Genomic DNA, 13,760 nt, shown 5'->3' with positions numbered 1-13,760 from the left:
GCACCTCGCGCGCACACACCCCACATATTCTAGCAATTCAAACTTACATCGCAGTCTGTGCATTATCAAAATAACATACAGTCAACCAAACATATAAAAGGTTACACTGGTCAGTTTAAATAGACCGTAGTAGCCTATACGATCCACTCTGCTGTTATGCCTAGGACATTTTTGCTCATGTGAATAGGATGATGTTTTCCGTCTATATGCGAATGCGTGTAAAGTACAAGCCTAGCTTACGTTATAAATTATAGTTTAACATTCACATACAGGGCCATCCTTAGGGGGGTGCAACTGGTGCGGTCGCACCGGGTCCCGCGGAGAACGGACTGAGGGGGATAACCCCCCCACCCCCCGGAACGTGATCGCAAACGGACCGAGGGGGGCCCCGCCCCAAGTCATCTAAGGACGGCCCTGTTCACATACATTGCGAATATGGAAACATTTGGATTTGTGCCGAATGAGACGTGAGCAATAATCTCCAAATACATCTATCCAAACCCGCGCTCGCTCGTCCTCGTATGCACACACGCATGCACTGTCACGATCTAATGCACTGTAAATGCCGCTGCGTGCCGCTGCAATAGACGCATTTTGCAGCATTAAGGTTAACGATTAATCGATTAATTGATCGTTAATTTAAAAAATTTACATTCCTAATTTGAACAGTAAAAATAATAATAATTTGAAACTGTCATAATGTGTTTGTAAATAAATATATATGTATAGTCTGCATTTTTTATTTAGAGGAGCAAAAATTTGTTTAATGTTTGTTTAAATAGAAATGAAGAATTTCCAAAATAATGATAGATCTATAAATTTGATATTTTGTGTATTTGATCAGTCATTATTATTAATATTATTATTATTATTAATTTAATGAGGGTATTTTGCGGCATACATGGTTTTAAGTTCATCATATTCATTCTCACATTTACAACTAAAATTAGTAGTTGTAAATTATGATTTCTTTTCTCGAGGTGCTCTGGAGATTTGGCAGAGGAAATAGCAAAATGATACTTGAAAATCGCTTCCAGTTGACAAGTTTCTAGCAGCATGTGGTTTTAACCAATGTATATTGTGTTAATATAATATAACCATAAATATTCAATGTAATCTTCTTTAAGGATTGGTCATTTTTAGCTGAAAACTTGTGTATACTGAAAATGAAAATTGTGTAGAAACTAGAACTCAACCAGAAATTACTAGTACATTTTACAAAGAATTGGCAGCTAACACTTAGAATTAAACATGAAATTTTGAAGTAAAATGACTGAAATAGTATTTTCTTACTTGGGTTTTTGTTTTAGACGCAGATTCGAAGATTAAGAGGAAAAGGCTGGTTGCATAAGCCAATCATGTTGTGCGCTGAATGGCATTTGCATAACAGATATTTAATGTCTTGTATTTAAAATAAGTCGCAGATTATAACTAGGAGAGGCAGCAAAGACAACAGTGGTCAGCAGTGACCAAATAACAGTTCTAGAAGCTTAGGCGAGTAAAAAAGCCTGTCACCACAGGATGGCCTGTACTGCCAGCACCTTTGGCCTCCGTAGAGCATGAAGACAGGAGGAAGCAAGCAGAGGTGACCGTACAAGCCAAGCCGGCTCTCCGGTGCCAGCTAGCCGGGCATATCCTGCGCCATGCCATCCGAAACATCGCAGGACCTCAAATGCCCACAAGTGCGCTGAGCCCTGTGTGACGAGGCAAAAAGACACCCACCAGCCCTACCAGATTCAAACCACAGACCTGTGACGGGAATACGCTTTAAAAAGAGTTACTTATTCCTGTCATTCAGATGCTGTCCTTAATTTATGTCTACATCGCCGTTGGGCTGCGGCCCCGCTTTGAGGCCTGTTTTATTACAGGTACAGCACCTTGTGCGTGTTTCTTTCGAGGATTTTAAAAGTTCACAATGTTTGCGTTCTTTTTTCTTTGCCCCACACTTTTTTTGGGGTGGATCACAGGCGTCTAACCATCGACATTAGTTCCTTCAGGCTGTCTGGATGAGGACTCTGTTATTAGCGCTATGTGAGTCAATCTTAGTGAATACTATTCATGAAAAGGTCCCCAGAGCAAGTCAAAAACAGCCGCTCTTTTGCAAGGCTCGTGGGGGAAAATGGCCCCTGAACACTTCATGTATTTAGGTCTAAAAATCTGGAAATTGTTAGCCAATGTTATGGTAGACTGTTACCTAGCCAACTCTCTTATTTGTAATAAGCGTTCAGCCCTCCATCTGCAAGCTGGGATTGAGTACAGTAAATGTGAAGATCTCAGGCTTATTAAAACGCTTTTACAAGGCCTATTATGTGAGAGCAGACAGGTCTGAGGCGCTCTCATATTGTCAGGTAAAACGGCTGTTACTGGTTTCGCCAGATTTGAGCGGGAGCCTAATAAGGACGTTAGGGAAAATGTCAGCGTTAGTCAGCGACTTCTGACAGGCGAGAGCTCTGGACGGTTTCTCCTACTAAAGTCGAATTGATTTTCCTTTCAAGTCGTTTGTGTTGTTTATTTGTTTGTCCAGCTTCAGCCATCCCTATTTATTGCTATTCTGTTATAATGTCATCTGATCATCCTCCTGCATTCACGTCACATTGAAATAACCATAATTACACATTTTTGATAAGTATTTTGCAAGTCACTGTGGTCCAAACAACAAATATATTTTAAATGTTTTTTGAAAGAAGTCTCTTCTGCTCACCAAGGATGCATTTATTTGATCGAATATATAGGCTAGTAAAAAACTATGGAAGCCCGTTTCCGCCACTGAATAAAAAATAAAAAAGGTAATTGCGACTTTTTATCTCACAATTCTGACTTTTTTCTCAGAATTGCGTAATACAAATTCGCAATTGTGAGTTAAAAAGTCATAATTGTGGGATATAAACTTGCAATTCTGAGAAATAAAGTCAGAATTGCTGCGAGTTTATATCACGCAATTCTGACTTGATAACTCGCAATTGCGTGATTTAAAATCAGAATTGCGATATATATATTCGCAATTGCGAGAAAAAAAGTCAGAATTGCGAGAAAAAAAGTCAGAATTGTGAGTTTATAACTCGCAATTGTGAGTTTATATCATGCAATTCTGAGAAAAAAGTCAGAATTGCGAGATAAAAAGTCGCAATAACCTTTTTAAATTTTTTATTCAGTGGCGGAAACGGGCTTCCATAAAAAACAGTAATATTGTGAAATAGTATTTTAATTTAAAATAACTGTTTTCTATTTGATTATATTTTAAAATGTAATTTATTCCTGTGATGCAAAGCTGAATTTTCAGCATCATTACTCCAGTCTTCAGTGTCACATGATCCTTCAGAAATCATTTTAATATGGTGCTCAAGAAACTTTTATTCTCAATGTTGAAAGGTTGTGCTGCTTAATATTTTTGTGGTAACTCTGATACATTTTTTTCCAGGATTCTTTAATGAATTAATGAAGTTCAAAAGTACAGCATTTATTTGAAATAGAAATCTTTTCTAACGCATTAAATGTCTTTACTGTCGCTTTTGTTAAATTAACTTTAAATTAACTTTTGAAAAGTGTACAAGTTTCACTTTTCATATATTTTCAACCCTGGTAGTAAAACTGCTCTCTGATTCTATAGTGTGAGACTGATGGATCTTGTTTTGATCAAGCCCAAGCGTGTTGTGGGTGATGTTTGCCATCTGATATGATAGTGAAACTCTATCAGGTGGCACTCCGGCCATTAAAGAGCAGTGATGCGCTGCCCAGCTGGAGCTCCTGCAGAAGCTCTGCATGTAGTGCTTGCTGCATGTTCTACTAGATTATTATTTTACTAGATAATTGAGAAGTGTCGCAATTTCTAGGTTAACAAACGCATAACCTCGTTCATCATTGGTGATCAAGACAGCAGGTGATGTTTTTTTGTTGCATTGTGTGGGTTTTAATAACCAGAATTATTATTAATATTTATTATTTTGTTTGCATGTGTGTATATATACCATATTTTTCGTAAAATAAATTTTATCTGGCTATTAGTCGCACCGGGTCAAAATTGCATTGTTGAGAAAGAAAAAATACAGATGAGTTGCATCAATGTATAAGTCACATTTTATTATAACATTTAGAAATAATATAAAATACCGGTAAATAAAACAAAACATTTACAAATGTTATAAATACTATAAAAAATGTTTTAGTTCCCTTCACAACAATTTAGCAATATTCGGAACAAGAATGAAAAATATAAGTATAAAATAATTATAGTGGCCTTTATTATAAAAGCAATTATTCCAGTATAAACATCAAGCCCAAGCAAATTCGTTTAAAGCAAAACTGAAACTACCAGCTTGTGAGAACTAAAAATAAACTTGAGTGCCACTCTCATTCGCCACAAATTCAAATGTGGGCGTTTTGTGTGCATGTTTTGTCTGCTTGATATTAATTGCATTATGTAAGTCACTTTGGAATATGATGTGCATCACGTTTCAGATGATAACGTTATGTTGAATCACAAACGTACACATACAGTATATTACAGTGGAAAACGGTTATTTTAAATTTTTATCATATTTCATAATTCCACCATTTTGAATGTATTTTTGATCAAATAAATGCAGCCCTGGTGAACACATATACACACACATCACATACACCGGTTAATATTAATATATAATGGATTATGAATTTGCCAGAATCATTTAAGGAATCACAATTGAATTTAAAGTTAAAGGCAGTTTTTGCAGATGATGTATTGGAAGCACACTGAAAAAAATAACTATTAAGATTTACTTTAAAAAATGTTGGTAACAAATTGCACGAACACATTTTAAGTAAATTTTACTGCTCTAATATCAAGTACAACTTACTCACTATTATTAAGTAAAATCTACTTACTAAACTTAACATTCATGAAGAAATTAAATCTAATTGCACCCTAATTAAGTAAATATTACGTAATTATATTTAATTTAAAAGTGTTTATTTAAAGTAATTAAGTAAAGTTTATTTATTATTTTATAGACAGGAACCTTATATTAATAAGAGTTACTCTTCTCACGCAGTTCATTAATTACATGAATTAAATGTGTACATTTTACTTAGAAAATTGTTGTTCTTCTTGATTTTTAATATTACAAGTAGAATTTATGATGATTCATTTAATATATTTTACAACACCACAAAATCTTTTTTTTTCAGTGCAGTAGCTGTGAAATAACATATGAACAGCAACCCATTAGGCACATGCAACTCAAATGATTCTGGTGAATTAATAGATATTCAATTTGATCAATTAAGAAACTTGTCGTCTTCTGTGTTCAGTTTCCTACTTCAGGTCAGCTGCCATGGTGAAGCAACAGTTTGAAGAGAAGTTGTTTAATAGTTTATATCTAGCTACACATTGGGTTAAATGGCACAAATGTTTGAAGGGAACACTTTCGCCCTCTTAAGTACCAAGGTTGGCCACATTGATGCACAAACACAACGAGGGCATGCACGCAAAGCACTGGCTGTGCATGCCTGTGAAGGGTACGTTTCTGACCTTAGACTGACTCTAGACTGACGTATCTCGGTAGTTTTGTTTGAGCAGAGCTGGGTTTATGCTAGTCAGTGATGTTCTCCAGGAAGGAACATCATTTCATCCTCCACAAATTTTCATCACTACCGCATTAAGACTACATGTGACCTTGAGGTATTAGATTAGATGTCATTGAGACGTAATCATTCTTGAGACTTGGGAGCCATACGTTCCTATTGTTCTCCGTCCCACTAGGGGACAAAAAGAATATTTCAGGGTGGATGTTGCACATTATTCTTCTGCACGTTATCTGCTGTTGTCGTTGCACACTCTCTCACTCTATTGGAGAGCGAGAGGGAACTGCTGTGCCAGCGCATGCAACCTGGTTTTCTCAGACATGCTGGTTTGTGGCAGCCAAGATCAGCAGTGATGAAAAGACCTTAGATGAACTTGGAGAGTTTCCTGAATTAATAAGGATGAGGGGCTGAGGTGACGATGTTGACTAAAAATAAAAAAGCCTGAGGCATCCTTTCTGTGCCTCGACTGTCAGCGCCATGATGGGGAATGCAGGGAAGGGCCAGGGCGGGTCTTCTGTGAGAGCTGGCCTAATGTAACAGGGCTTGGCATTTTCCCTCCACCGCTGATATGGAGCAATTTATTAAAGGAGAAGTTCAGCCAAAAATGACAAATCCACATGTCAGTGATACTTTTCTAAATGTCTTTTTTTGTTCGTGAGATGCATAAAATGTTAGGCAGAATGATCACGCTGATGTTCGGTTAAGATCCTCACTGAAAATCAGTAAATAACGCCTCACATTTTGGTGTTTTAAAGCTATTGTACGGCTTCAGAAGACTCAGACTAGAGTGCAAAATTTGTATGTACTATTTTTTGAGGAGCTTCTTTTCGGTGTGAACATTCTGCCAAACATCATCTGTTTTCCACTGAATAGTGAAATCCATACATTGTTTTGTTGTTTTGATACAAAGTTATGTTCATTATATATATATAAATATATATATATATTTTTTGTTTGTTTGTTTTGTTGAATACACATTTTGTCACCCGTATTTATTTATTTATTTACTGAGTACACTAATCTTTAGCCATTTTATTTTTATTTATTTTATTTTGTTTTAATTTAATTTAATTACGTTTTTTTTTCTGAATGTACCAATTTTGTGCCCCATATTTATTTCACAATTTTTTTTAAACTATAAAAAAATTATATCGCGATACATATTGATATTGAATTATTGTCCAGCCCTAGTTATACCTTACTAGGTTATATGACATGACATGAGGGCAGTGTTGGGGAAAGTTACTTTTAAAAGTAACTCGTTACAATATTGCGTTATTTCCTAAAAAAGTAACTAATTACGTTACTTAGTTACTTTTTATTGAAAGTAATGCTTTGCGTTACTTTTGCGTTACTTTTTAAATCTGGGCTGGGCTTGCTTGTTTGCTTTTAATATAAAAAGTTCTATTTTTGGCTTTTAACTGTTCTTATTAATTTAGAGGAAAACTAAATCTGATTTTTTTTTTTTGTGAGTGAGATTAATTAAAGCATGTTCACATTTATTCTAGAACTAAAGTAACATCTTACTCCCGATTTCTCTCAACAAGAGGACAGGAGAGCTTTCAATCAATAAATGGGAAAAAAAGTAACTGGCATTACTTATTTGAAAAAGTAAGTCCGATATTTTCTTGTAAATTAAAAAGTAATGCATTACTTAACTAGTTACTTGAAAAAAAGTAATCTGATTACGTAACTCACGCTACTTGTAATGTGTTACCCCCAACACTGCATGAGGGTGAGCAAATCAAAAATCATTTCATTTTTGTCTCAACTACTCCTTTAATGTCTAGTGCATCTTCAGCATAATGCAACGAAACAATGTAGATCAGCGGTCTCCAAACTCAAACACACCTGAACCAGCTAATCAAGATCTTACTAGGCATTAGGGCTGCACGATTATGACAAAAATCATAATTGTCGATTATTCCCTTGAAATTGTAATTGCGATTATTAATTACGATTATCACAATTTACATAGAATGATTTTTACACTTTTATTTGATGCAACTGCATGCAGTATTTTTATATGAAAATAAACAAGCTGAAAACACTAACTGAAAAACCTTTAGTGCTTTTCTGTAGTATTAAGCCTCAAATGTCGAATATTCATCGGATTGGTTTCTTCTTTAAATTATAAAAAAAGTTCAAATATGAATGGTATTATAATGTTATACTAAAACAATGGAAAAACCCTTAAGATAACATGTAGAAAGAAAAAAACATATCTAAAGCTTGCAGAATAACATAAGTGGACTTTGAACGATTAATTGCCGCTTTGAACAATTATGTAATTGTGGCATCCATAATTGTAATTGCAATTAGAAATTTGATTAATTGTGCAGCCCTCAAAACTTCCAGGCAGGTGTGTTGAGGCAAGTTGGAGCTAAACTCTGCAGGACAGCGGCCCTCCATGACCGAGTTTGGAGACCACTGATGTAGATTATGGTTTGGCCGGACAGCAAGATGTTTTGGGTTAGACAGATGTCTGCGTTTCTGTGGTGAACGCAGTGAAGATGGCTTTAGCAGGGCTAGCCAAAAAAAAGTTTTAATTACAATTCTGTGGTTGCAATAAAAAAAGCTGTGAATCTTTGATCAGTTGTTATGTCAGCGTTAGTATTTGTCCTTGTGGAAATTCAATTATAACGTCAATAATGAAGTATGAGCGTTTAGAGCTGGTTTTGTTCTGATACGTGTACATACATGTTAAGTAAATCTGAACAGGAATGCTACCAACACTGGCTGCTTTTGTATTGTATTTTATTCTGTATTTAATTTAATTTGATATTTTAGCAAATACAACAATTTTGCAACCTGTATTTATTTCTTACATTTTTTTTTTTTTTTACACTTTCCTTTCTGGTTTGTTTTGAAATGTTCCAAAAATATTTATTGAGATCTGTTCAGGCATATTTTCCAGGTTTCCTGTGAATATATACAAAACACCATGTGTTGTTGACATGGAAAACTGCACAGCTGGCTATTTCCACAACTGCAAATCAACTTTGTTGACCAGCATGTTAGGAATCCCTCCTGCTCGCTAAACATCCCTGCAGCTCGATGCACAGAAACTATGTGAATGAACACGCTTCTGAGATTCAGTTTAAGCCAAGTATATCAAAAACCACGCAGAAATCCCAGTTAGTTTTTTTTTTTTTAGAACTATTCTTTCTTTGGAAACACTGGTGTTGTATAATTATATTAGCAGATGTTGATTGTTAATATTTTAAAGATGTTCTTTTTTCTGCAATTTCATTTTCAGACCTAACCTAAAATATTTCTAATCTCTTAATTTTTTTCTTCAGCTATTGATAATGATAAATAGGGAGAGCTAAAGTATGAGGTGGTTTCCGAGCTTGTTTCCTGAGGGTCCAGGTGTTCATATTGGATCTGTTATTGTGTATGAGAACAGACAATAATCTGTTGTTGTTGTTTTTTAAATCAGCTCCCAGATGGAGAAAGAACGCCCAAGATTTCCTTAGCCAGGTGTTCATTGTCGTTCACCTGTAGTAAACGAGGACTGTGCTGAATCTATGCTGCACGATTTTTAATGCATTAAACTAATATGGATGCAAACGAAGTAAAATGTAAATTTTATTTTATTCAAAAGTATCTTCATTGCATCCATGCCTCAACACTCTTGTATGGTTTTGAAACATAAAAGAGGGCTCGGTAAGATTTATTTATTTATTTATTTATTTTTGGAAAGAAGTTAAAGGTACAATAGGAGATCTTGGAAAATGCTAACTTTAGCCTGATAGCACTGAAAGCGAACGTCCCACCCTTCCTGCAATCGCCGTCCAAAGCCACGCCCCCTGAACGCATTTACACTCACAGACCAGAGACAACATTACTACAATAGGCTACATCAGGTTCCCAGTTCCAGCCCATGTTCCGAAGTGAAGTAAACTTCAACGGATTCCCCCCGCTCAGGGAGTAGGGAGCAATGAACACTGTGTAGGGATCATATCGATCGGAACACAGTTCATGCACGTAGCTCACTTCTAACGAGCTGGCGCGAGGACTGGATTAACCGCTGGGCTACATCATGTGTCATTCACCGGTGAGAAAACTTTAAACGAACGTCCCACCCTTCCTGCAATCGCCGTCCAAAGCCACGCCCCCTGAACGCATTTACACTCACAGACCAGAGACAACATTACTACAATAGGTTACATCAGTGGTTCCCAATTTCAGCCCCCGCTCAGGGAGTGGGGAGCAATGAACACTGTGTAGGGATCATATGGATTGGCACACAGTTCATGCACGTAGCTCGCTTCTAACGAGCTGGCGCGAGGACTAGATTAACCGCTGGGCTACATCATGTGTCACTCACCGGTGAGAAAACTTTTAAAGTACTATACCAGGAAGGAAGATCGGGTTGTTTATGTTTGTCTGCCATTGCCTGACGTATCCTGTCTGCGCGAACCGGGTGCGCAGAGGTATGCAGATACATATGTTGACAGGCAGGTAGGACAGCATATTAAAACGCTCGGACCGAACGTTTTGATTAGACGAACATTTCTTGATCCTACACCTTCCACAGAATATATAAATACAGACAAATACATTTAGACCACTTAACTTAATGATTGCTATCGGGATGTGAAGAGACTTTCAACCAGCATAACAAAAAATGTTTCTGAAGACAATCACCTATTGCACCTTTAATACTTTCATTCAGCAAGGATGCATTAAATTGATACGGTAAAAGCATTTATTACAGTAAAGATTTCTGCTTCGAATAAATGCTGTTCTTTTGTACTTTCTATTCATCAAAGAATCCTGAAAAAAAAAATGTGTTGTGGTTTCCACAAAAATATGAAGCAGCACAACTGTTTTCAATGATTTCTGAAGAATCATGTGACACTGGAGACTGGAGTAGTAATGCTGAAAATTCAGCTTTGCATCACAGGAATAAATTACATTTTAAAACATATTAAAATAGAAAACTGTTATTTTAAATTGTTATAATATTTCACAATATTACTGCTTTTACTGTATTTTTGATCAAATAAATACAACCTCGGAGAGCATAAGAGACTTCTTATAACAACAGTAACAAATTGTACCGACCCCAGACTTTTGAACATTAATGTATATTTAAGTAAATAAAAGAGAGTGGATAAAAAGATGGGAGCCCTTTTATATTCTGCCTTTTTTTCTGTTATGATAGGGATTAATATCAGTTCAGGAAAAAAACATTTCACACGGTCTTTATGTACAATAGTGTAAAGTACTAGAACTAGAAACTGGTAAAGAACTATGTTAGCAACTGAAAAGCTGTAGGCTCAAGTATCAAAAAGAGCCGATCCATGAATTATCACATTGTGCCCTTGAGAAAACAACATGCGCTATATAAAATCTTTTTATCTTTTAATAATAATGCACATCCAAAAAGCACAAACTATCCTATTTTAGAAAGTATTTCAGAGCCTGAACATGTTGTTAAAGGATGCATAGTAGACTTCCCTGACAAAGGCGCACAGTCAAGGGTGTCTGGTTCTGGTTTGTTTTTTTCCGTGTTTAGACTAACTGAGATTCCAGCATGGTGGCCTTGTGAATACTCCACCGTTAGTGTCCTTAGCTGAAGATGGGATACCTCAGTCAGCCAGAATGAGCTGGGTTGTCTTCATTATGACCTGATGATAGCTAAAATGGTTCTTTGCGGAAACTGTAAGCAAAACGGATGGATTCAGACCTCAGTTTTCTGCATGTTTTTAATGTTTTAAAGGAGTAGTTCACCCAATAATTACAATTCTGTAATCATTTACTCTCCCTCAAATTGACGGAGGCCATTGACTTCCATAGTATTTTTACAATACTGTGGAAGTCAATGGCTACCATCAACTGTTTGATTACCAACATTCTTCTTAATATCTTCTTTTGTCTTAAACAGAAGAAAGAAACTCATGTAGGTTTGGAACAACATGAGGGTGAGTAGATAATGACAGGATTTTCATTTTTGGGTGAACTGTCCCTTTAACTTAAATTTGGTTGTTTAAAACTGAACGGCTGACTCTCTTGTCAAGAAGTTGCTCTTTGAACGCTGCTTGTGATCAAGAACAACTCTCTCAGATACACATTAAACCGCAGACTAGGTTTTTTTTTTACGTGTGTTTCCACAAATGCGTTGTCATTTAACTCTTATCAGATGTTTTTTTTTTTTTTTTTACAAGCGTCCTCCAGGATGACTGTTGCATGTAGACTACAGCTTGAGAGTGTTTTTGCATCCAGCTTTTCTTCTCCCCTTGGCCTTGCTCGACCCCGCTGAAAGGTTATCCGAAGACCCTCCCTAAAAACCCGTCAGACCTTTGCCGCTGTGGAAAGGCCAACATTTAAAAAATGAAAATAAATAGTCTTTCCGTGGCTTTTTGAGAAATGTGAGACGTCTACTCGTGGCCATTTGGAAAGCGAGTTTCCTGTCCTTCCAGGCTGTAGTATGAGGGCGTAAGGAAAGATCGGGCAGCTGAGTTTCTCTGTTCTAAATGTAGGCCATTCTTGTGCTAAAGCTGGTGTTTTCCTTGCTGGTGCTCTGACCTGAATCAGTTTTTCCTCTCCCATGTTACAATGCGCTCTTATTTAGAATGATAGCAGAGGACTCTGGTCGAATTATGCGTAGTCTCGGTCGGATGGAAGACGCTGACTGGATTTGTTTGTATAGTGGGGCTGGATTTCACATTTAACACATGCACTGTAGCCTATATGCCATATGAGAATGAGGGGGAAAAGAGCTGACCACAGGAAAACTCAATGTTTTTTTTTTTGTATGTCTGCGTGTCTGCAAGATTGCAAATGCGCTTTTTTCGTTCAGTGGCAATAGTTGCACCATTAAATTATTTTTCAGTGGTATTTAATAAACAACATATTGGATTTAGTTTATGTGGAAGGGTGGCAATATTTCCCCCCAAAATAATATATATAATTTTTTTTTTTGTCAATTTATTTATTTTTGAGGGGCATTTATTAACTTATATGTTGGATATTTTTCTTACTATATATTTATTTAAGTTTAGTTTATTTATTTTTGATTTATTATTATTAGATTTTTTTATTTGGAAGAGGGACAATAATTCACTCCAAAAATTATTTTCAGTGGCATTTATTAACATTTATGTTGGATTTTTCCCCTTTTGTTTGTTGGTTTGTCTATTTATTTAAATTTATTTGGAAGGTTAGCAATATTTCACTCCACAATTAATTTTCATGGGCATTTGTTTTATTTTAATTAATTAATTAATTAATTATTATTATTATTATTTTTTTTGATAGGGTTACAGTATTTCCCACGTAGTTTTCAAGGGCATTTGTTAAGATATATGTTGTTGGATTATTTATTTATTTATTTTATTTTATTTTATTTATTTAGAAGAAATAATACCGATTGGTTTACTTGTTTACTACATGGTGTGATTTCCATGTGAAACACTTAAATTTAATTAATTATCATAATGATTTCTCAAAATGAACAATTAAGTCTATTGCATATAAAATGTTTTTTTTTTTACATTACTGATTTACTGGTATTAAGTTTTGTTATATATAGTTTGTGGCAGAACGGAAAACTCTGTATGCCACTTAAAAAACTATTTTATGAGACTTTCTGCCTGAATAGTATAGTAATCTTATCTAGTCTTTCTCAACAGCCCAGTGCGTTTAATGGGGATTAGGTCATAGGTTTTGATAGTTTAAGTAGTTTTTTGGCAGAAGGAAGTGTATACTGTACATAAAGGAGTTCTTTGACTGTGGTGAAGTAGATGTGCCTGTACATCACTGCCTTTGTGAACTGTACAGCATTGTATCCTTGTGGCTGTTTGCATTAACGTTAATCAGTCAAGCTTGAAAGACACTACAGAGGTCGAGAGGAAATAGACAGTAACGGGGCAAGGACGTGTTATCACATGACCCTGACCCAGAGCTGCAAACCGCTTGGGCTTAAGCCAGGCTTTTAACCTCACAATCAGGTCAGGAAATTAACTAACTATATCTGAGCCTGCATTTGACTTCCTGATTGCTGTAAACTAGATAAAAATGTGTCTTGCAAGGAGGATCTGAAAGCAGTATGAAAAACAGATGGGTCTAATTTTACCCATCACCTGTGTATCATTTTATCTTTTTTTTTTCACAGTTCTCTCTTTTTTTTTTTTTATTACAGTCACAAAATAGAAAAAACATATATATATATATATATATATGTGTGTGTG

General features: G+C 35.7%; 1 protein-coding gene across 1 annotated transcript in view; it reads left to right on the top strand.

The window, feature by feature from the left end:
• The window catches only part of LOC107741044 (insulin-like growth factor 1 receptor), a 110,372-nt gene that overhangs the window by 66,793 nt on the left and 29,819 nt on the right, over positions 1-13,760 (top strand). The gene's annotated exons all lie outside the window — the stretch shown is intronic.

The sequence above is a fragment of the Sinocyclocheilus rhinocerous genome, unplaced genomic scaffold (genome assembly GCF_001515625.1).
Source record: "Sinocyclocheilus rhinocerous isolate Xijiao unplaced genomic scaffold, SAMN03320098_v1.1 scaffold2808, whole genome shotgun sequence".
Taxonomy (NCBI): Eukaryota; Metazoa; Chordata; class Actinopteri; order Cypriniformes; family Cyprinidae; genus Sinocyclocheilus; species Sinocyclocheilus rhinocerous.
This window is presented reverse-complemented; position numbering and strand designations above follow the sequence as displayed.